Source organism: Mus musculus, chromosome 16 (assembly GCF_000001635.26).
Source record: "Mus musculus strain C57BL/6J chromosome 16, GRCm38.p6 C57BL/6J".
In the NCBI taxonomy this organism is placed as follows: Eukaryota; Metazoa; Chordata; class Mammalia; order Rodentia; family Muridae; genus Mus; species Mus musculus.
Genome location: NC_000082.6, coordinates 94,566,231 through 94,590,986, shown reverse-complemented (window position 1 = coordinate 94,590,986; position 24,756 = coordinate 94,566,231). Strand labels below are relative to the sequence as shown.

General features: G+C 46.9%; 1 protein-coding gene across 6 annotated transcripts in view; it reads right to left on the bottom strand.

The window, feature by feature from the left end:
- The window catches only part of Dyrk1a (dual-specificity tyrosine-(Y)-phosphorylation regulated kinase 1a), a 125,573-nt gene extending 104,533 nt beyond the window's left edge, over nt 1–21,040 (bottom strand). For 2 of the 6 annotated variants that reach the window (XM_011246098.3, XM_011246099.3), the window contains exon 1: nt 20,453–20,526. The gene's annotated coding sequence lies outside the window, so the exon portion shown is untranslated. Of the gene's footprint in view, nt 1–20,010; nt 20,081–20,452; nt 20,782–20,956 lie in introns of those variants that run through there. The other 4 variants (XM_011246094.3, NM_007890.2, XM_011246096.3 and 1 more) reach the window with 4 other exon arrangements.
- Nucleotides 21,041–24,756: the final 3,716 nt, after the last annotated feature.

Genomic DNA, 24,756 nt, shown 5'->3' with positions numbered 1-24,756 from the left:
CAAGGCAGAGAACCCAATGAGGCTTAGGAAGCTGCCTCACCAAGAAAAGCCATTTATTTTAAATACCTACAAACAATCCAGATTTGGCACCACAATTATAAACTGCTGCTTGAGGGTTTTCAAAATCCCCTATGCCAAACTATTTATCTACAGTACCTATACTATCTTAGTATGCACTAAGTTATCTGTCTCTTCCTGCTCTGATACTGCTGAGGCAAAGTCAGCAAATACCAAGAACCCACTCACGTAACCTGCATCCAAATCTGAGCTCTTCTGCCTTCCCACAGGAAGCAAGGTGCAGCCTTCGCTTCTGCAAGTTTCCCACCATTTTCCTTGCTGCTGGGTTCTGGTTACTGCTCCACAGCACAGCAAAGGGCCCTCATACTTCCTAACAAACTGTTCCCTGCTGTCTCTAGCTAGACTATTGACACAAAGACTACCTCACATGATCTCTTTCTGATTAAAGGAGAACGCAACTCTTAACACTTACAGTATGATTTCTGAGCCCCCTGTAATACACTGCAACTTCCTCACAGACAGGGAACATCTTACTCAGCTTGGCCTTGCCACAGTCCAAAGCTCAGACTCTTCCATGCATACTATATTCAGTGTGTTGCACTCAGGGCATTGAGCTGTCACCTACTATCCTACAACTGTGAAAAATCAAAACTGTCTACTCATGATTAGTTTTCAAGAACAGTTAAACTGAAAGGGTAACATTTTTTGAGTCCTGCTCAAGTATGCAAAACTCTAGAAGCCTAGATTCCCACCTGTACCTCCCAGTTTATTTCTGACAGGAAATAAACTTACCTTTCTGGGCTAACCAGGCAGATACTCAATTTTACAATGCTATCTAAAGCTTTTATGCTATTTTTCAGTTTATGAAACAACTTCAAATACAACCCATTTTCATCCTCTCTCAGCCTATGAGGTAAAGAAGCACTTTCCTATAAGGCAAATGACACACCAACTTTCTAAGGAAGTGTTTCCCACACTACTGACAGCTCCATTGGAATCACCCTGAGGGGGCTTGTTAAAAATTCAGATTCTGAGACAGAACCATCAGTCTCCTGAGGGCATAGCCTGAGCCTACTTGCTGAACAAGATCCCTAGGCAATCTTGACACAAGGCCAAACTGGGAATTTATGACAAGAACCCAGAGTCCAAGAGCCTGGGTAATGCTCAGGAAGGTTTTCTGAGCTGGCTCCCAGGAAGAGGACCTCCACTGCAGAGAGACTGAATATGTGTCTAAGTACAAGCAAGGTTGCAACAACTCTTCCTGAGGCAAACACGGAATCAGGTTTGGTTGAGTTGTATATTTCTAATTAACTTCACACATCTTTCATTACATTATCCTTAGCATTTTTAGCCACTACTTGCCAAACTATTTTACTTTGTGTAAAATGCATGACTAAGGTGAGGCTAGAGAGGTGGCTCAGCTGTTGAGAGCACTTGTTTCTCATGCAGAGGAGACTGTTTCAAGTCCCAGAACCCACATGGCAGCTCACAACCATCCATAGTTCCAGTTCCAGGGAATCTAATGCCTTCTCCTGACTTCTACAGGCATCACACACGCGCGCGCGCGCACACACGCACACACACGCACACACACACACACACACACACATTCACGCACACACGTGAAACACTGATACACATGAAATAAATCTTAAAAAAAAAAAAAAGCCCCACCCTCCCAAGAATAGAGAGATGCTGGTTGACTAGTCTGGCCTCTGTGGTCAGACCCTTTCCTGTTGAATTTCCCATCTCTATGCAGGTGCTATGCCCATCTATCTTAATCCCATAACAGAAAGTGAAAGGTACCCTCTAAAGCCTCGGGAAGGGCAGAGTGGACGCAGCCCAGTCCCCGTACTTCCCTATCCAGAGCACCTTCCCCACTCAGGTGAGAGCAAAACACAACAGGAAATGAGTGAACTACCCCAGCAGCCCCTTAAGACTAGCGCCTGCCTTCAGCATCTGTTACAGTGTGTGGCCACTGGCCCTATATTCTACTGTCTAGATGCCAAGTGCAACTAACTTCCTTCACAGGGCACCTCTAAGGCAGTACAAGATTGAGAAGAAAATTCTGGATGCCAAAAACTGATCACAAGATTATAAACCAGGTGTTTATACACAAGAATACTGACAGACCAGGGAGACTTAGAAGCACTGCAAGAAGCAAGAACCATCAGGCACTGCTCTTAACTGTCTGTTCCTTCCCTCTGCCCTCAATGTTATGATATAACCAGATTCTGAAATTATAGACATTTTGGCAGTTTTCTTATAGAAGATAGCAGGTTTAAAAAAATCAGTCTTCTGCTGAGCAGTACTGGTGCACACCTTCAATCTCAGCGCTTGGCAGGCAGAGGCAGGTGGGCTGTTTGAGGCAGCCTGATCTACAGACTGAGTTCCAGGACAATCAGGACTGCACAGAGAAACCCTGTGTTAGGGATAAAAAGTACTCTTGTACTTCTGCCATGCCTGTCCAGCAGCTCCCACCAACTCCTAGGGACACAGTTCTATTTGTACCCAGCTCAAAGCACAGAACTAAGCCAACACGCCAGATGTCAGCAGCCATCCCATGCCTTCGGCCTACAGGGTGGGGCACTGGGCTGTCTTCCACCCTTCCCCCCACCAACCTGTACTATAAAGGAGCAGACGCGGAACTGGTTTACTCCCTGGAAGAGACAGCTATGGCTGAAGGACAAGCTGGAGATGAATGTGTCTCTGAGGAGAATCTCTCAGGTCTCCCGTCAAGTAGCCAGCGCTGTGGCCCACGGTTTAGAAGTTGGATATGTGCACAGCTTGAGCGAGTTCCAATTACAGTCAGTCTTAGAATGTCTGGCCCTTTTTTTCCTTGTACAAAATACAGCCACAGGTTACTGTGGGAATATCTGAGGTGTTTTATGGATTGTAACATGATCCAAAAGGTGGTTTATTTGAAAAACTACACAGCCTGGCTTTTATCTCATAATGTGACGGGTAAGATGGAACTGAGACGCCCATTAAAGTACCCATCATCACTTCTGCTCAGTCCTTACGTGTGTATGAATACTATCAAAATTAAATATATCATTTAATTGATTTTGAGAATTATATTATTATATAGTGCTTTCAATGTACTTACAGCTAAAAGCTGATGCACAAAATAATATTATATAATGAAAACATGAACGAGCCAACACAAACTGTCACCTTTTGTTATGGCAGAGAATGTCCACTGGCTCAAGTCAACCACCACTGCAGTATCCACACCTTGCACAGTCCCGACCCTGAGACTGACCTGACCCAAGACAAGAGAAGATGGGAAGTGGCATGCTTCCAGGAAGGCTCCAACTGGCAGCTCTCTGTCTAACCTCTGGAAAGCAGTCATTCCATAAGAAGCCCAACTATCCCAATCTATGAAAAAGCCTAAACAGGGAGGGCAAAGGCAATGTGGAAGACGATGACAGACACCAGACAAGTAAAGGCTGAGTCAACTTGGACCGCACAGTGAAAGCAGATACCATTTGGAATAGAAATTATCCTGTCTAGACCTGAATACTCAGTAGACAAGCAGTGCTGTTGCTATATGCTACTACAACTGTGTTCAGGAACTCAGCATTTCCTTTACTAACAAATATAGGGACAATTACAATGAACTCGTTTGTAAACGTTTAACAGGAACATTCTCCCTCTTCTGAAATGTCTTTCCGAATTGAAAAAGAGGCTGTGAATCCCACCTCCTCACACTTTCTTTCTTCGGCATATCAACAGATATTCACTCATATCATACGGTTAATACTGAGAAGGAAGAGAGTCAAGACCCCAGATTAAAGACATAGAGGAGGAGAGATTTTCAGCATTTCATCTCTCTGTCAGAGGCCATTTTGGAAGCAGATACTACATCATCACCGAACAATGAACCTACCAGTTTATCTTGGCTCTCTCAGCCTAAAGACTTGTGACTACATCTCTGCTCCTTCATCCAGTCCACACTACTTGCACTACAGCAGCATGCACTAAGGTCTGAATATTGGTGTCTTCTCCAAAATTTGTTAGAACTTGGCAGTATTAGGGAAGAGTTGGGGCTTGGTTGGAGCTAAGTCTCAGTGACTGAGAGCATCTCCAGAGGACCTGAGTTTGATTCCTGGCCCCCACATCAGGCGATCCAGACAATCCAGCGCCCCCTTCTGGAATCCGTGCGTATTTGCACTCACACATGCACATGAATGCACAAACACATAATTTGGGTTTTGTTTTGTTTTGTTTTTTTTAACATTAAAGAAAACAGATGGAGCTTGTTGGAAAGTGCCGAGTGTTTGGGTTGGAATAACCTGCCTGCCCTGCCACCTGAGGCAGGAAAGAGAGCAAGCCTTCACCATGCACTGACTCTGCTGGTGACTGGACTCTCAACCTCTGACTCAATGGCCATGCAGCAATAGTGTTACTACCTCACCTCGTCTGAGTAAGTCCTGGCAAAGCAGCACAAACGGACTGAGAAAGGCCCCAAACACTTTGCATCAGCAACTTTATAGTGTGTGTAATAAAATGAGAACAAAGACAGAAACTAGGGAAAGCAGCAGGAAAGAAATGTGCTTCCCTCCTGCCAAGTCACAGAAAACTAGAGATGACATCTAAATGAGTAACTAAGGCTAGCTTCCCTCACACCCACTCCATCAAGGGTGAAATATACGCATTTTAATGCTGGCTCAAAGGAACTTGATTTTTCTGCTTTATTCCCAACCTGAGCCAGCTAAAATTAAGCCTAAAAGACACAGACACTTGTTAAGTCTAACCTTCATCTCAACAGCTATGCAACCTTGGGCAATTTGCTCAACAGCATTTATGAAAGACGAATGACGCTGGCAGAGCTGAGCTGCAATTAAATGAGATAATACAACATTTGGAAATGATAATGAATAACACAAAGTTTGAGTAGCATTGAATTAGACAATGTAGCGTTGTTTGTTTAACGCAATAAGCATCTGCTACATGCCAGTTCTATGCTCCATAGACAATCTAAAAGCACAGACAACATGCTCAAGGGACAGCTAAGACTAAAGGAACAGAAAAGGCTAGCACACAAGAAAATTAAACTAGTCAGAATAGTTATGGAATAAAAACAGTAAGGCAGGAGAACAGAAAGTAACCTAAAAAGACAAGTTAGATCAGTTACAAACAGAATCTGAATAGTTTAAAAATAAAAGTGTTTTTCATTCCATGCAGTAAGAGCCATGAAACCCTATATACTGGAAACGAGAATACACCCCACACACTCGGGGTGGGGACACAAGGGGACAACAATGGAAAACAAAACAAGCACACTGAGCTCCGCCTGCTCACCAACCTGCAACAGGATCACAAGGAAGAATCACTTAAGGGACTTGTTTTAAAACACAAGAAAGAAGGCAGTGACCACAGACAAGAGGATGAAAAGGCCTGCCAGTGCTTGTTAAGTTGCTAGCATCTTACCTTAGGGGGACTGACTTCTCTAGAACCCAAAGCATCATAGAGTAGCAGGAAGTATTCTAAGACATGATGCATTAATATACCCTTACAATTAATCAGCCAATATTTAAGGAGTCAGAATTCCAAACACTAGTACATTAGGCCTTGAAAGCACAAACCACAACTTGGTCTAACAAAAGATGGAACCATAAAATTGTGACATTTTTAAGAACTGTAAAAAAGGTGGGGCCAACAAACACATCTACGCATGAACGTCAAGAGAGTGAGTCTGAAGTAAGGACAAGGAAACCCTTGGATGCAGAGAGGGAAGATGCCATCAACAACGTGCAGGAAAGACTCAGCAGCACACCGAGGCCGAAGAGGCCTCTCATTCAGCTGCATCCACTTCTTCACAAGGACACAGAGCAGGAAGACAATACCTTAGGCTGGAAGCTCAAGAGGAGAGAGAGCCACGTATGTCTGTGGCTGGGGAAGACAGGGCTAGGACTCAAAGCCTGAAGGCCAGGAGTACAGAGGCCCTTCCTGCCACCTCTCTACACTGCTGGCGAGACTACCCTGGCTCCCATCACCCTCTCAGTGCTCACCTCACCTGCTTTCTCCTTGAACATGAACAGGGCCAGAGGTTTGACTTTATCTAAGAAAATAATCGAATAGATGTTATCTCCAAGGTTTTAAGATATGACTGTCAACTGCCTGTAAAGTGAGGCTCCTACTCTGGCCTTGATAGAGTTAATAGCTAAGTTGGAAAGAACTGTATAGTAAGATTTTAAGACAGATACTTGTCAAATAGCAGAAAGAAACTGAAGTTGCCAATCTCCATATTGCTAGCAACAGCATACTTTATAAGAGGTCTTCCCCAATCAAATCTAGCACATCTTTTTAAGACTCTAGAACAGAGACTCAACTAAAATGCACCCAAGAACCTGACTCAGAAACTGAGGTAATGACTCCCCATTTTACCCTAATCCTAACTCTGTGAGGGTACAGTTACACGGCAAGAGAAAACTATTGTTTGTTGCATATTAAGGTTGATTCCTTCTGCCATCCCTGCTGCTATTGGGACTTTTATTTTCAACTATTCTGCAAATCAAGGAAACCAACTAATAACTTCAGGCTGTAGCCACAATTACTTTCTTTTAAAACAGGATTTCCCACTGTAGCCCTGACTCTCCGTGAACTCCCTACCTACCACAGGACAGTGTTCCTTAGCATAGCTAGCATAGGTTTATACTATACTAGCACTGGCTTTCACAGCCTGAAAGTAAGTCACTCTTAGAAAACCTATACAGGTGTATAGTCAGGCTGACCAAAATCAAACCATAGATCCTGTTTAATGAAGAAAACACAAGACTCAACGACTGTCCCTTGTCCTGACACCAATAAAAACAGATTAAACACTACAACTAGAGTCTCTCACTGCTGCCTCTGGGATAGATACACTGCCACTAAATACAACTCTACAATGTGCCTGACAGCACATGCAGGATGGGGACCCCAGTGACCCAAGTGCACCAAGATGGGGACCAAGTGGCCCCAAGCAGTGCCTCGGTTTGCTTCCCTGCAGTGCCATTCAGGGAAGCTCCTGGACTCTCCTGGATGGCGAGAGGATTCAATAAACTGACCACAGGGCTCTAGGCCTGACCACTCAGCTTCTCTGTTCCTTAGGTAAATGGGCTACAGGCTAGCTGCCCTCCCTCAAAATGCTGAACTGGGCCTTTTACCTGGTAGCACTATGTGGACCATATGCACTTTGAGCATATGAGCACTATGAGCAATGTGAAACAAGATTAATTCCCTGCATCCCCATTTGTTTAACTTATAAAATACAAATAATATCAGCTACACTGTAGGGCTGCTGAACAGGGTACAATGCCTGATAACAAATGCCTGCCCAATGGCCTGCCTAGTGCAGAGCACTGACCAATAGTGGCTACTGCTCCCACTAAACAGTGGGAACGCAGTTTACATGAGCCCTTCTTGAAAAAGAAAACCATGTGACACATTATAAAGTGTTAACAGCAGCCTGTGATCTTCACATCTGAGAGACTGAGCAGGAGGACCCTCATGTCAAGGCCAGCTCAATCTATCGTGAATTTTAAGCCAGCTTGAGCGGTCTCAAAGTGCCAACAAGCTGGAGCTTACCTTACTACTGTGGCCCACGCCATCCCCATCCTGATTCCCACCTTGCCAGAGATTAAGTTATAAAGCGTCACCATCAAAACTAAGCCCAAGAAAAAAGGCATAAGCCATTTATACAAGGTATAACCTGTATTTTTTTTTCTACATTTCCCTCCAGTAAGCTCTAACAACATAGTAAAGTTCCATGAGGGCAGAGACCAGTTACATCAATCTGATCCATGACCATGTCCCAAGAAGCCAGCAAGGAACCAGGCACAGGGAGGAAGGACATCTTCAACAAGTTACCCAAATTTTTGCTTTTCCAAATACTGACTATGGAAGCTGTCACTGAGAATAAACACCTGTTTAAATGTCACCTTCCAAGCTCACAGAGAACTGCAGCCAGGCAGCAGTGCTGGTGCACAGCTTTAATCCCAGGCGGACAGTACTTGAGAGGCAGAGACAGGCAGATCTCTCTTGAGTCTGGAGGTAGCATGGTCTACAGAGCTAGTTCCAGGACAGCCAGAGCTACACAAAGATACTTTATCTCAGGAAAAAAAAAAAAGCATAAAAGAAATTGTTGCACCTGGCAAGAATGCCAGCTTCACTTTTCTTTCACTGTGGTGACAAGACTCACTTTTTGGAAACCTCTTCATGCAGTAAACCTTGCCTCACTCTTGTTCTGAACCCAAACAATGAAAATGGAGGAAATTCCAGCCACAAGGCATCTAGACTCCTCTCTTCATTTTTTTGTCACTTTCCAAAGCTAGACATATTTTAAATGTGCACGAGACCTACTACAAAGCTGGATCTAAGTTCTAGCTGAAAGAATGTTCCTCTGTTGGCTAGGAGTAAGGAATAACGAACAACTTCACCTTCCAAGCTGACTGCTCCCAGACTCTAAGCTAGTCTACCCCAGTAGGACAGGTAGTGAGTGCCCCTCTGGAGGCTGAGGCGGAATGCAGTCACCAGCCTGGGCTGCCTGCTAAGACCCCGTCTCCCCGTCTCAGTCAATCGATAAAACCGCTCCAAATATCCACTAAGAATTGTATGGACTCCAAGTAACTACTAGGCTATTCTTATAATACAGAGGCCCCATCTCTCCACTTTCCATATTCAGTAGATTGTCCCAACATACAGTAGTTTTAAGGAGGGTCTCACTCACCCTCTAGCCAGAACTCACTATGAAGCTTCAACTCACTACAGTCCTACCTCAAAACTGGTCTAAGTGTGCCAACACATCCGGATTCCAGTTGAATCCATCTCTACCATGCTTCGCCTCTGCCTTTTTCTAGGTTTCCAAACTCCCTGCCCTACTCTTTATTCCACATGCAAATGTCCTTGGGACTAACTAAAAAAGTTAAGATGTATTGATTCATTCAACAAGCATTTATTTTATGCTTAAATGGTACTAGGTACCCGGAATGCCTATGATTGTAAAATACTGAAGGTAAAAAACTCAGCTGATTTCTACAGAGGATTAATGAAATAGACACTTTTTAAAAAGTGCTTAATTTTTTTAAAGTATTATGAACAAAAAACAGGCATGCAATTTTACATACTTAGAGTAACATGGGGGTGGGGGTGCTTCCCCAACAAAGGGATTTCTCAACAAAAACTGAATGAGGAAAAAAGTTACTAAACAAGGTATAACCCCAGACCAAGACAACAGTGCAGAGAAGGGTCACTTATGTGGTCCAGAGAGAGCTGAGGGGTGAGTCAGTCACCTGGGACAGGACACTTAGGCAAGAACACAGGTTCTATGACTCCTTTAGTCTTTACCTTACAAGTCACAACACCATTAAGGAAGGCTTTGGTTTTGGATTTGTTTGGGTTTTTGGGGGTGGGGGGTGGTTTTGCTCTGGGCAGAGTTTAGATTTTCTTTTTGGTCTTTGATTTTGTTTGTTCTGAGACAAAAGCCTCACTGAGTAACTCCTGCTTGATGCCCAGCACCTATGTGATTGCTAAAAGTATAGGTGCGCAAGCACTAGGCTCCAAGTTTGACCTTAGCACCCATGGGAAAAAAAAAAACAAAGTAGGTGTGGTGGCACACCCCCACAAAGCCAGTGCTGCAGGGGCAGGGGCAGGGGCAGGGGCAGGGGCAGGGGCAGAGGCAGGCAGAGACAGCTCTAGAGATTCCGGGCCAGCCACACTCACCTCATCAGTGAACTCTGTGAGGAAAGGGACTGTCTCTAAAGAGAAGGTGGGTGGATCCTGAGCAAAGTTTCCAGGGGCTTCCACAAGCTGATACCACAACATCTGGCCAGAAATTTTCTTTTGTTTTTGAATAACAGACAAGTGCTGCTTCTCATGACAACAAGTCCCTCCCTCGCTAGCTCTCTGGCTCCACACTGCTGGGATCCTCCCCACATGGAATCCCTTTCCCAGCCGTCTCCATAGAGGGCCTCCCTGCAGAGGACGAGGCCTTCTCCAAACTATCTGCCACGATCCTAACCTTCCCTTCCTTCCTTTCTCCTCTCTGTACCTAACTGTGCTGCTGCTGAGCAACCGAGCCAGGCCCCGCAGGAACTCAGCAGACTCAGCACTGTTTTTAACTCTGCTGTAGGATTACTATCAGAGAATGTACAAAGTTAGAGTGTACTCAATGAGATCCTACTCATTTTCTTATCCACGCTGTTTTGAAGAACTTTCAGAATCTTTTCTATCACAAAAGGAATGATCCATCAAAAAGGAATGTGTGTGATATAAAGATAAAGCAAAAAAATCACCACTGTAATGACAGTTTTTAAGAAAAAAATTATCAAATCACAACAACCTTCTTAGCAGACAGTATTTGTCTCAGGGACTAGAGCTCTATTTCTATCTAAATATAGTTTAGCTCAAAATTAACCATCAAAAGGACTCTAAGACATTTTTGACCCTCAAAAATATTTTTACAATCATCCTATGTCCCTTTAAATGGAGATTTAATTTATGGCTATTGTAGACTATATCCTTAATCCTACTCTAACTATAAAATAACTTTCCCACCAGAACATTCCATAATGGCAAAGGCAACAGTAGCTCTTGTTTTAGAGTTGATTTCCAGGCTCCAGTTACATGTTTGGCACTCTTTGGTACTCAATAAATAGTTTTAACCAGAATGGTGGTGCACACTTTTAACCCTAGTACTCAAGAGGCAGAGGGAGGCAACTCTGAGTGAGCGCAAGGTCAGCCTGGTCTACATAGTGAGCTCCAAGCCAGATATGTGTGTATGCATGTACATGTCTGTGTTCGTGTGTGTGTGTGCGTGTGTGTGTGTGTGTGTGTGTGTGTGTAGTGAGATCCTGCCTAATCAATCAATAGTTCTATCAGCACACAGGATCAGTCTTCTAATTAAGATACATGTACAAAGCAATACAACATGAGATTTCCATGAGAACACTAAGAACTTGGTGTGACTGCTCTCATACAGTCTGCCACACTAAGAACCTAGTATAACTGCATCCATACACTCTACAGCCAAACTAAGAACATGGTGTGACTATGCTCACATACTCCACTGCTCTGCATCTCCAACTATAAAATAGGAAACAACTTTTCCCTTTCCAGAGTCAGTTTCAATGGGTAGTGGTAGTGCACATCTTTAGCCCCAGCACTCAGGAAGCAGAGGCAGGAGGATCTCTGTGAGTTCTAGGCCAGTCTGACTGAGTTCCAGGACAGCCAAAGCTACACAGAGAAACCCTGTCTTAGAAAAAAAAGGGGGTCAGTTTGAAAATCTCCTTTTCCCCACTGCCCCACCTTCTCTCTCATCCTCATCAGTGCTGCAAACTGTCCCCACCCAGCATCATGGAAGACACAAAGTACTCTACTAATTCTACCAGAAAGAAGGAAGGAGGCTCAGCGTCACACTAAAACCACTGGGAGCTATGCAACCCTCCCCACAGCACCCTCCTCCCCACCCCACCCGGCTCTCCACCTCCAGAACCTCAGCCACATTGCTCTGTGAACACAGAAATGCATTTGCTACCTACTAGAAATGTAAGGTAAGAAGTTCCTGTGCCCTCCATCATCTACCTTGTCCTTCGTTTGTAGCCCCACACACGCACACCATGCTCTGTGCTGCACCTGCCTGTCAGCCCGTCCTGACTCTCACTCCTCAGTCCCGCTCTTGCTTCCTCCCCTTCATCGCTGTGTCCAGCTGCCCTGCCTCTCCTCTCCAAAGCCATAAACACACCTGACCAAGGGAACCTGGCCTACCATACAGAGCCTCACTCACTCGAGTTGCCCAGCCATCTAGCCGTCCTGTGTTCTGCGCCCACCAGCTCTCCACACTCTCCACACGGCCACATCTCTCAGAACACAGGCTTGCCTGTGCTCACTTTTCCTTGACTACACCTCTAAGTGGTGCCTGCGCCCAGCTTTTCTTGAACCTATCTCTGGAAAGCAGTCAGGTCCCCCTCCCCCTTACAATCAACAGAGACCACCACTGCACTCACACCTCACACAGAGGACATGCCGATATTTTCTCAACTAAGAAGACCCTGTAGCCGGGCGTGGTGGCGCACGCCTTTAATCCCAGCACTGAGAGGCAGAGGCAGAGGCAGAGGCAGAGAGGCGGCAGAGAGGCAGAGAGGCAGAGAGGCAGAGGGGAGCAGGTCTCTGAGTTTGAAGCCAGCCTAGTCTAAAGAATGAGTTCCAGGACAGCCAGGGCCAAGGGCTGTTACACAGAGAAATCCTGCCTCAAAATAATAAATAAATAAATAAATAAATAAATAAATAAAATTTAAAAGAGGAAAATGCGCTCTTCAGACACTGATTGTAAACACATAAACTGGTATGACATTTTAGAAGACACCTTGGCAACAATATACGTTCCAGTGTGCTCATAGCTGGTACACAGTCTTCCTTATAAATAGGTATCCTACAGCAGATGCTCAGAGCACAAGTTTACATACCACTAAGTGTACATAAGAACAGCACTGTTTAAAACAGTCAAAAGTGACAACAATTTTAATATCCCTTCATGAGAACTAAAGAAACCAAAGGGTATGTATAAAAGGAAATCGTTCCCAAGCAAAATGAAAGCAAAAATCAACAAAACCAACAGAACCAAACCTGACCAGGGCCAGGAATGCAGCTCCTGTGGTAGTGTACTTGCCTACAACCCATGAATCCCCAGATTTAACCCTAGCATGGCATAAAGTGGGCATGGGGACACATACCTATAACAACACTCCAGGGGCTGAGGCAGAAGGATTTCAAGGTAGCCTGGGCTACATGAGAGCCCATCATGCTCCTCCAGAGAAACCCAGTCTGGTTCCCAGCATCCATCTGGGCTGTTCATAACTGCCCACACTCTACAGAATCCAACACACTCTTCTGGCACCCAAGGGCCCTTCCACAAATGTGGCATACACTCATACAAACACACAAATACTCTAACATTTTAAAGAAGGTGGCACACATGTTAATCCTAACACCCCAAGGCAGAGATAGGCAGATCGCTGTGAGTTCGAGGCCAGACTGGTCTATAGAGCAAATTCCAGGCCAGCCAGACACACACAGCAGAACCTTTTCATCGACACGACACACAACTTAGAAAAGAAAAAAACAACAACACATACATGGAAGTCAGCTCAGTCCTATAACACCAGCTCCTGAGAGAATGCAGGAGGACTGCTGTGAGTTTGAAGCCAGTGTGAGCTGCATAATGAATTCCAGACCAGAGAGGACCAGAGAGGCTATCACCAAAATAAATTTAAAAAAGCCAGGCCTCAGGCTGGAGAGATGGCTCAGTGGTTAAGAGCACTGACTGCTCTTCCAGAGGTCCTAAGTTCAAATCCCAGCAACCACATAGTGGCTTACAACCATCTGTAATGGGCTCTGATACTCTCTTCTGGGGTGTCTGAAGAAAGTATAATATAAAATAAATAAATCTTTAAAAAAAAAAAAGCCAGGCCAGGTGATACAGGCCTATAACCCCAGCTACTCCAAAGGCTGAAGCAGGAAGATCTGAGTTCAAAGCCTTCCTGGAACACAGAGTGAACTCAAGGCTAAAGAAACACTAGTAAGTCCCTCCCAAACACTAGCAAGAGAAAGGACTGGACAACGTACCTCAGTGGCCTACAGGTGATATCCTTGGTTCAGGGTTCAGTCACACTCAAGCACACGCACAATACACACATACACACAGAGAGAGACACAAAGACACAGACACACAGACATACACACAGGTGGGGGGACAGACTGTCAGTTGATAAGTATAAAGTTTAAGTCAAAAAGCTGTTATGTTTAGTATATCTTTGATTCTTAAATGCATAGACACTACATACACACACAGATGTACAACTATAAACCCTAAAAACAAGACTAGGGATGTTGCGAAGTGTGCACAATACCCTGCGTCTGACTCCCCAGTGGAAGGGTCGTATCTAGCACACTTCTACAGCACAGCACATAGTAAACTTAATGCAGATGTAACTGTGCACAGGTAGAAAGCCTGTGAGTAATTACCACCTATGGGCCCATGAGAATGGGGACAGCATTCCATAGCTTTTAAATCAGAGTGTACATCCCTTGTCGATCTTTAAAGACTACAATTGCCTCTGTGATCAGAACTGCATTAGATACTTGCTATGCTGCTAAAATAGAAACCCTCCATGCTAGAAAGGCACACACTAAGGAGACAGGGATACTTTCTCTGTCTAGTACAGAACCCCAGAAGGTCCTACATGGGATGACCCCCAAAAGCGTTACCACACCCCAGAAACTATAAGACACCAACTTTAACCCCAGAGAAGTCTCTCCGAACCCTACCCATGACAATCCCACCAAGTGAAGCTGTCAGACACCATGTTTGCTCAGGAAAAAGTACATGGGACATACTCTTCCTCCCATTTCAACAGTCTCCTATTAGTGCGGGTGCTGACCTCTGATTCCTATGACAGCCAGCTGAATGACAGAAATAGCGTTAACCTGATAATAGGGAGGATAGTCCTCTGAGCCTATTTCCATTTTAACTTAGAGAAGCTAATGGAGTGAGTTCCAACAAGTGAAAACTGTAAGCAACCAGAAAAGAAGCAAAGTAACAATTCAGGGACACAAGCCTTGTGTTCATCTAATCACGGCAAGGTCTCACTCACCAACCCATCCACTCCAGCACCACCACTAGAGTCCTGCTACTAAACATACCTTACAAAAACCTCAATTCTTACCTCTAAATATTCCTCTAATGTGGACTATTTTTCTGTGAGGCTAAAAGGAAATTAGTCACACCAAGCATTCCCTAGGAATGAGCTCCTTGCATGAAGAGTGCTGTCTCTGAGACTGACAGACACCTGTAAATGTGGATGCCCCATAAACCCTTGTCCTCTAGTCCATCCACAAAGAACAAACAAGGAGTCGGAAGAGCCCCAGCTAGCGCAGCCCGTTCTAGTGCAGTTCAGGCACCCGGTCTCTCTGCACTCCTCCTCTGTAAGGTGAGATGAATCAAGTCCCTCAGAGCTCTTCTCAGATGTCTGTGCTGCAACAGGATGACCAGAGTCCTTATAAACAAAGCTCCTTCCAGGGGTCATCGAAAACTACACAAAAATGCCTGAGCCTGGGAATTCCAAAACCCTGCCAAGTTCTCCAGAGGAGAGCAGGTCAGCCTGCCCAGGTCCCACTACATCTACCACCTGCTAAAAGAAAGGCTGGGGCTCCCCTTCCCTCACAGCCAGGACTCCAGGGAGGAGGCGTCAGCTAATGACTGTCTCCTAAGTCACTGCTAGCATCTTTCAGCACTAGTGACTCTCAGACACTGAAAGCCCCAAGACCCAAGTGTTGCTCTAGCTGTCAGTGTTAGTCCAGTACTCAATGTTGGTCTAGCACTACCCTGCTGGGCCACACATACTATTGGGACAGAGCAGACTATTAAGAGGAAATCCAAAAGTTTACATTTTACTATTTACATGATATAATCACTATATAACTATAACTATATAAAATTGTTCTGGGGCTGGGCGGTGGTGGCACAAGCCTTTAAGCCCAGCACTTGGGAGGCAGAGGCAGGCAGATTTCTGAGTTCGAGGCCAGCCTGCTCTACAAAGTGAGTTCCAGGACAGCCAGGGCTACACAGAGAAACCCTGTCTCGAAAAACCAAAAAAAAAAAAAAAAAAAAGTTTATTTCTCTCAGAAAACAGTGTCAGTAAAATATTAGGCCCCACTACAAAAAAAAAAAATTGTACAAATTCATTCTTCTCACCAGACTACAGATAGATAGATAGATAGATAGATAGATAGATAGAAAGAAAGAAAACAGAAAAACAGATCCAACAATATATCTGGGCAATCTGAGTTTTCACTATAGCACAAAGCTTAATGGCCAATACTGAACAGTGACTGTTCAATAAACTGCCTTATTTCCAGAGATTTCTTCCAAAATATTTAGAAGTGAACAAGTAATGTTTAATTTTCCTTCATTCCACCTATCTATAGAAGCAAATTCTCAGCCAAATAAACAGCCACCCTTCCAAAGGCCACAAATCCCAGCCTCCTGTGCAGCTAAGTATGGTCACATGACTAGATCTGACCACTAGCACATGTGTGGGGAAGACCCTGTTGTCCAATGGAGAGGAGACAGACAGATATTAAAGGACTAAGTGTATATAAATCAGTTGTGACTCACCCTACAACCATCAGCAATAAAGGTTGTGGAAGGAGAAAGCCCTGCTTGGCTCTAGTGGGGAAGCTGAGGGAGAATGCTTGCCTCATGTGTGTAAAGTCCTAGATTTAACTTTGTGCACAGCTAAGGGGGAGAGGGGCCAGGGGGTGGGGACAGGAAAGGCACCCCTGAGGTAATGATGCAGAGGAAGAAGAGTGAGTGTGTCTGAAAAGGTGACAGGGAAGAGCAGAGAAGTATCATCTGCACAGCAACATGACAGCTGCCAACCTGCTGTCACAGGGGAGGACACCCATGCTGAGCCTGAGTCCTGAGATCACGCCCTAGAAGTACTTGAGGAGCCTCAAGGACTCTGAACCCGGTGTCTCAAAGCTCTTGGAGAAATGGAAGGCAGTGTCAGCAACCCATCCAGACACACCCAAGACACAGCCTTAGCCATAAATCCCACTAAATATCTCTAAGTAAAAAAATCAACTGATCACTGAAATTGTTTTGTTTTTTTCAACTTTAAAAAAAAAAAAAGGAAGAAAAAAAGCTAGGGGTTGTGTGACTATGACAATGTTGTTTAAAGAAGAGTTGATGCCTTCCTTCTCTACGCTGGTTTCATACCACTTCAAACCATCACAGCAGGTTCCCACCAAGCAAAGTGTCTCAATTATGAGATTTCCATTTTGTATGATGAAATGACTCATCAAGACATGACTTTTACATGACTCCTGCATATCACACACACACACACACATATCCCTAGTCAAAAAGTATTTCTTGTCAAATTTTAGTTTATTAACAATAATAACATACATAAAAAATCATCCTTGAGAAAAATGGCATCTCTTCAGAACTAACTGCCAAGAATCCAGCATGGCTCCTTGTCAGCACAAATCTGCCTTGGTAGACCCACAGCAGGTTAGATGTCCAACGTTAGGTTTGTCTCTCAACCAAGAACTGTAACTCACTACAGAATGCTCAAATGAGAATTTCAAAGCCAAAATATAACTTTAAAAAGCATAGCTGTTTAATACAATGTACTTCCAAGTCAAATTTTGTTTTTATATGTCAATATGAACTAAAATTTTAAAAATAACACTTGCCTGCACTAGCTAATGTGAACCTTTATTTTAGTTACATGAAACCTGCATTCAACTCTCACGTACCCAACAGAAGACTTTACACTCAACAGCTTAACATTATGAAGTTGAGGTGAAGCATAATTTCAAAAGATTCCTTCATTTAGGGACAACTTTAGGTAACTTAAAATAATTTAATAAGTTTTTCCAAGTAATTAAACACCAATTTTTAATCCCCATATTTTGTAATCCCACCCTATGCGAGCACTGGGTTATGAGTTCCCACAGACTGTCTTGCCATCAAACATGACAATGGGTAGGACAGCACAGGGTCCCTGCCTTCAGAAGACATACCACTCCATACACTACTACTCTGGTCCTACAGCTGTGACAGGCAAACTGTGAAGTTACAGGTGACCCTGTCTGTTATGTCCAAGCAAGAGATCTGTTCCCAAGTCGAAAGTAGACAAGTACAAATGGAGGAAACCCACCAAAACACTCAACACAAAATAGAGTGTTAGGGCCAAGTTACTGTCTAGAAATACCACAGAATTCTTAAAACTAACAGCTGCAAGTGCTGAGCCATGTTCTTGACAGACTTTCTGGAAACTTGTGGTGTTTGCTGGGTCTGAGGGCTAAGCTCCTTCTTGAGAGGTAGAAGAGAAGTTACTGGGAAGAGGGACACTGGCTGGCAGGTGCGAACAAGAGCATCCCCAAGTAGCAAGAGATTCAGAAATGAAGCCCTCCCTCCCTCCCGCCCTCCCTCTAGGAGTCCAACTATGTATACTATGTAGCTATGTCCTGCAGTACAAAATGATTCTTGGTCATCCAAGATTCTATACAAAATTTCTTTCTGGAACAGACATTTGCCAACCATAAACTCTGTAACATCTCTGTGCTATTTAAATTTCTATTAAAAATGGTTTAAAGTAATACCCAAAGTAAACACATACAGTATTTCTTTCCTTGACAGTTACATAATAACACCCATGACAGAATTCATGCCATGTCTGAAACAAGCCATCTTAGCTTTACCCTCAGTCACTGCACTGCACAGCACAGACTTGTCACACTGTCAGTCACTCCCATCTGTGAGTCACAAGCACAGGAGTCCAGCCACGAAGAAAACTCAGTGACAGAGTAGAACTCTCAAGTGAGACTTCTCTAGCCAAGGGTCTTTTTGACTATCCATGTTCTCGTGAATGGTATTTTATTTTTCAACTCCTAGCACATAGCAGTGGCATAGCACAGAGCATAGAGGTTACAATTTTAACAGGTCACACACCAAAGTGTCTTCAAGAAGCTCCACTGGCTCAGTCAGTCAGTTTCCTATCCTTACAGATAACAACCATCCCTTCAACTCTGCTCCTTCAAAAGACAACAAAATCTTCATCATCCACCAGGAATACAAAATGTGTGTCCTTGCCTTACAGACACAGGAGCAGCCCTTCTAGAACAATTTCTGAGCTTATGCCTCTCTGAGGTAAATACAAACTTTCTGTTGCCATTTTTACAGAGTACCTGGTATAGACGCTGACAAGAGTTTTAACTTTTTGGACAGTACCACAGACACCACCGCCGTGCTAGGGCAGAAGCTCCGAAGGGCAGGGTGCTGTAAGACAAGCACCCTGAAAATCCACATATGCAAATAAATCTTCTTAACCACTATTCCTCTGAAACCTTGACAAGTGAAATTTGAGCTCCTGTCTCCCACTTACAGTCTATTTAAAAATGTAATTCTTTAAGACAATTAAAAAAAATTTAACAAACAAAAAGTAAGATAATTCCACTACATTAACATCTCAAATCAAAATACCTAATAGTTATTCTTAACGTGCAAAGTACAGTGTCAAAAGAGAAATGTAAGTATTTAAATAAAAAATAACTTCACACCAAACTTTATGACTTATCAATACGCAAAAAGAACTCTACACTGTAACAGTTAAACGCAAAGAACAAAATGCACCAGTGGTTTCAATTCTTCCACTGAAAAACAGACTAGTTTACCTGGGGGGGGGGGGGCATGACAAGTTTCATTACAGGGGCTCATCTAAACTGTACTTCTGCAAACCCTAAATTAACTCTACCAAAACCTGTACCCAAACAGTCTAGGTTACAGCCCTGAGTCATCATACAGTACTTAATAATAAGTTAGGAGCCAATGAACAGAAAGCCAGGCTAACAACTGACATAGGCCTCCTGGAGTACTGGCTGTATGACCTTGGACTAGTCACTGCCCACCTCTAGGCTCAGTCTGCTCATCTGTAAAATGGGCAGCATTTCCAACTGGGAGGTTATTCGAGGTAATATATAAAAGGCCTTGCACTAATCTATGAGTGTGCAAACAGTTACAAGGAATATTTTCTTGGGATTTGGCAGAACTCAAGAAGCAAACGATGCTGCACCTCGACGACAGGAGTCACATAATCTAGGGCTGGGCAAAGACAAGACAAGTCATTGGAGTCACTGACTCACGAATTTTGCCATTTTTAACTATTTCGGGGTAGGGAGGGGCCTCTAGCTTAGTGCTGATATTCAGCAGCTCTGGGGCCTCTGGAGCCTGAGTGGGTCTGAGCCTATAAATAGATGTTGAAGTTTTGAGGCGATACACAGGTCTCCATTCTAATTCCAGTCTCCTCCCGCTGCTATGCAGGTCACCCCGGCCCCTCCGGTGCCCTGGGTGGCCCGCGCTCGCGGCCCGACTTCCGAGCACACCAGGTCCCCAGGCCCGAGCGCGGGCCCACTGGGCCTCGCAGGCAGCAGGCTGCCGACCTTCGCCGGCCCGGCCCGGCCGGGCCTTGCGTCCTCGCCTCCCGGCCGCCAGCCCCATTTTCTGATCCCGTGCATTGTCCTTGCCCAGAACCCCGGCGCTCCGCACGCCGGTGGGGACCGAGAGGAGGGACGAGGGAGGAGCTGGGGGCAGAGGATGAGGAGGAAGAGGAGGAGGAGGAGGAGAACAGCCTCCTCCCCTGCGCCCGGGCAGCCAGTGGAGGTCTGGCGCCGGCCCGGCCCGAGGCAGCGGGTCCCACCCGCCGCAACTTTCCTCGGGGACGAGGCCTTCTTCCCCGGGCCCCGGGCCGCCCGCCCGCCCGCCCGCTCGCTCCTAAGATGGCAGGTCCCTCCCTCCCTCCGCTTGAGGCCTGGCGAGCCCGGCTCGCAGGCCCCGAGAAGCCGCGCGCTGGGCCGCGCCGCGCCGGGCGGGGCGGACACTCACCGGGACGATGGCGGGGCGCTCGCGCCGCTCCCTCCGGTGAGTCTCAGCCTCGAGCTCCCGCGCCGCGCTCCCGCCGCGGCCTCCGCAGCCAGCGCCGCCCCGGCCGCCTCTCTCCGCCCCCGGCGTCCCGGCTCCGCGCCGCAGCCGCGCTGGCTCAGGGTCCGTCGGGCTGGCGGGGCCGGCGGCGCCCGCGGCCGGGGAGGCAGGCGACAGCCCCTCCCCGGCAAATACCGCAGTCCCCGGGCCCCCGAGTGTCGGCGGCGGGGCCCGGCCCGGCCCGGTGCGGAGGGCGGCGGCGGCGGCGAGGCCGGGCGCCGAGTGGCGGCCGCTGCCGGCCGCTTCTTCCCGACGAGGATTTTTGTAAATCTCACAAAATGGCGCGCGCTCCGAAGCTGCGCAGCGAGCAGCGCCGGGGCCCGAGCGGCGGCGGCGGCGGCGGCGGCTCCGCCAGGAGAGCCCGGACCGCCCGCCCCCGATCCCGCACAGACACTCGCGCACACTCACCGCGCGCACACTCGCCCTCGCACACGCTCCCTCACACTCACACCGGTCCCGCCCGCTCGCCGGCGGCGGCGGCGGCGGCAGCGGCAGCGGCACCAACAGCAGCAGCAGGAACAGCAGCACAAGCGGCGGCGGCGGTGGCGCCCGCACCCCCGCTCGGGGAGTCCGCTTTCTCAGCCCGACCTGGGCCGCGATCGGCAGCAGCGACGGCAGCAGTCTCCCCGGATCCCCCCGCCGCGGTTGCCGCCGCCACCCCCGCCTCACTCCAATGGGGCTTTTTATTATTATTCGGGCGGGAAGCGAAAGGGTTTAAAAAAAAACCAACCAACAAAATGGCGACGGACCGACCCGGTCGCTATAGCAACTGTCAATCAAAACGCAAAACCCCGGCTGACGTGCTGACGTCCTCCGCCCGCCCCTCCCGGCCCCAAGCCGGCGGGCGGGGCCTGTTGCTCGGGTAACGGCAGATTCCGTTCCCTCCTTCCCCTCTCTCCTCCGTCCCCCAGCCAACCACCCAACCCCCCTCAGGTCACGTGAAGGATAAATTCGGAGCTCGGGCCCGCTATGAGTGTCAGAGGAGGGCGCGTGATTCGCTCGGGGGAGGGGAGTGGAGGGAAGGGAAGGGAAGGGACGGGGGCGAGGCGGTGGCCTGCCGGTGCGCGAGCGAGCGAGCGAGCGCCTGCCGCCTCGCGGCCGCCTCGCCCCGCCCCCGCGCTCGCTCCCACGCCGACTGCGGCCGGGCCAGCGCGCGCCCCCGTGGCGCAGCGCGCTCCCGCGCCGCGAGCCCGCAGCCCCGCCCGCGCGGCCCGGGAAGGAAGGGAAGCGGAGGGCAAGCCGCCCACCTCGCGGCCCTGGGAGGCCGCCGTCGCGAGCCCCTATCCCGACCGGGCCCGCGCAGGCCTGGACGATCGCTGGCGTCCGGCTCACCTCCGGAATTACGCCCGCGGCTGCAGGCGCGCGGCCGCCACCTTACTCGGACCGTGCCCGCGCGCGGGCCGCGCAGAAACTTTCCAGGCTGGGCACGCTCCCGGGCGCCGGTTCCCCGGCTTCTCCATCGGAATGCCCAGCCAGCGCCAACCCCAGGGCTTTCGGAGGGGGTTGGGGGGGGGGGTTGTTTTTTGTTTTTTTTTTTATTGTTACCTGTCCTAAGTCACCTCGGTTTCCCGATTCTTAAATTTGCCCACTTGGCCTTAACCGTCGAATCTTCACCGGAATTCTGCCTTTCGGTTTTTTTGTTTTGTTTTTTATTCTACTGTCTTCCGCCTGGCTAAATACTGCTGGGTGTCCTCTCGGGCCATTGACACTGAAGTCCCCTGTGCTGGCTACTTTGTAATTAGGAGACAGCTACTGGCTAAAATTGTATTTTGTACCTATTCTAAAATAATGGCGTTAGCTAGTAGCTTAAAAGGATATACATAAAGATATTTTCGTGTGTAAGTATATACACTGTTGCACACCAAAAGTAACTGGATTTATTTCTACACATGGTTTTTACCATAGTGGTGTTGACGTTTTGCTTAAGCTCTTTGCAACAGATGCAGTCTTATAAACAAATGTAAAAACACCAGTCAATACTGGTCTCTGTGCAGTATGATCCTAGGAAACACTTGGCTTCGGTGATTTCCAACAAACCTCCTATAGTTAGCACACCACTGATATACTAAAGCACCTATTCAACTTACAAAAAAGGGGGGGGGGGCAAAAACTAAAGTAAATTAGGGCACAGGAAGGAAAGTAAGTTGCTTTAGACTGCCTCGGATATAAAACATTTCCAGCGTCTGACAAACATACGTTTGGCTGCCCTGTTGATATAATTTAATTAAAGTCCACAAACAATGTAATTAATCTGAAGAAACTGAAGTGTCCAAGAGTGTCCCTTACACAGAAGTTAGTACCAGGTCCTTCCCAAACACAAGCTTTCTCCAGTTCCTCCTCCTGCCTCACCTCCAGGCTTCTCACCCCATTGACCAGATATTCTTTTCCAGCACAACGCTAAAAACTAAAATCCCCATCAAATGTTTGAAAGCTGGTAAAGGGGAAACCTGGGTAACACTGGCCATCTATGACAGGGTGTCAAGGAAGAGCTCAAGCTGGAAGCCACTCCGTGTGAGGCAAAGTCTGAAGGCTGTGCACACTCGAGCTTAGGCAGTGTTGATCCCTGTATCTAAGAGACGGACCCCTCTCCCAAACCCGTACCATGGCAGCCTTACCTGACACCAGTCAATGAGTTGTCATGTCTGGGCTGGGAATGCTATCAAGTATTGGATATGGATGTCACCTATAAAGTGGCCTGCACATTTATGGCCTGTGACAACCAAGGGACGCAGTGGCCTCTGGAAGAAGCACCAACTAGTTGTGCCTGGATACAGAAATTAAAACTTTGGTTTTACGTGAGAATCCTACCTGAGAACATGGAAAAGCAAAGACAATCCCCCTAGCCTCAGTCACTGCCGTCCAGCCTGCTCTAGAGCACCCAGTCCCCGCAGAAAATGACCCAGCCCATTCTACAGAGAGAAGACAGGTGACTAGTGACACCCTGGTGTGACACTACCTGTGAGCAGTGAGGACAGGATTCAAATCCAAGTGTATTTGCAACTCAGTGTTCCCACCACACCAAAGTGTTGTAAATCTTCACAGAGGTCATCAAGTCAAAAAATGAGGTCTTTGGGCTGGATCCAGATTCGAAATGACCAATGTCCTTAAAGCAAGCTGGACATAGAGACACAACAAACCAGTGGCAAGGGACGGAAAACCAAGGAAAATTGGAGACTACTGAACCCTGGCCAAGGACAGATGTATCCCGGCTGTCCAGTCTGCACCTCCTTTGTGATAGAGACCCAGTTGAGGTGCCAACAAGGTTTTTCCTGGCTCCTGCATCCCGTTTAGTGATCATCTCAGTGCTGCACTATTTTAAACCCATTAGGTTGAGTAGGTGGAACCTGGCTGGGAATTAAACCACCTCTGCCCCTCAGGTGAGGCAAGAAGGGGAACAATTCACAATTCAGCCCTGGACAGTGCCAGGCCTGCAAGCCAAGCCCCTCCCCCTCGGTCCCCACAGACTGGGGCTGATGGAGTAACGTGTGGTACGTGACAGCATACTGTTCAGACGCAGTCCATCGGTGTATATAAAACAAAGGAAGATGAAGGCCTTATAGAAACTGACATAGATAATAGGATGTGAAGCTAATAGCTCTCTGCATCTGAGGGAAAAACAAACAAACAAACAAAAAAACCCTAAAAACTGTACAGCCATTTAAACAATGTAACAATGTGAAAGAGTCACGGTGTAAACAGCACTCGGAGGTTGTTGCCAGAGCTGCTGGATCAAAACCTGGGCTCTTAAATCCTAACACATTAAGATGACAGACAGTAAGCCAGGTGTGGTGGCTCACACCTTTGATCCCAGCACTTGGGAGGCAGAGGCAGGCGGATTTCTGATTTTGAAGCCAGCCTGGTCTACAAAGTGAGGTCCAGGATAGCCAGGGCTACACAGAGAAACCCTGTCTCGATAAAACAAAACAAAACAAAACAAAACAAACAAACAAAAAAAAAAAAAAACAGACAGACAGTAGTGAGTATGCAGAGATTTATTCAACTTAGCTACACCAGGAAGAGAGGAACGGGAGGCCCGGTGGATAGAGGTCAAGAACTAAGCTCAGTTAAGCAGGTACTGCCCGTGCTGTCCCAGCCAACATAAACAAACTCTAAGCTCCTCTCTTGTGCAAGGTGGTCTAACAAGTTGTCAGACGGTATGAAATCTCTTCCTCTCCGCCAGGTTCCTCTTCTGACAGACACTGAGACCC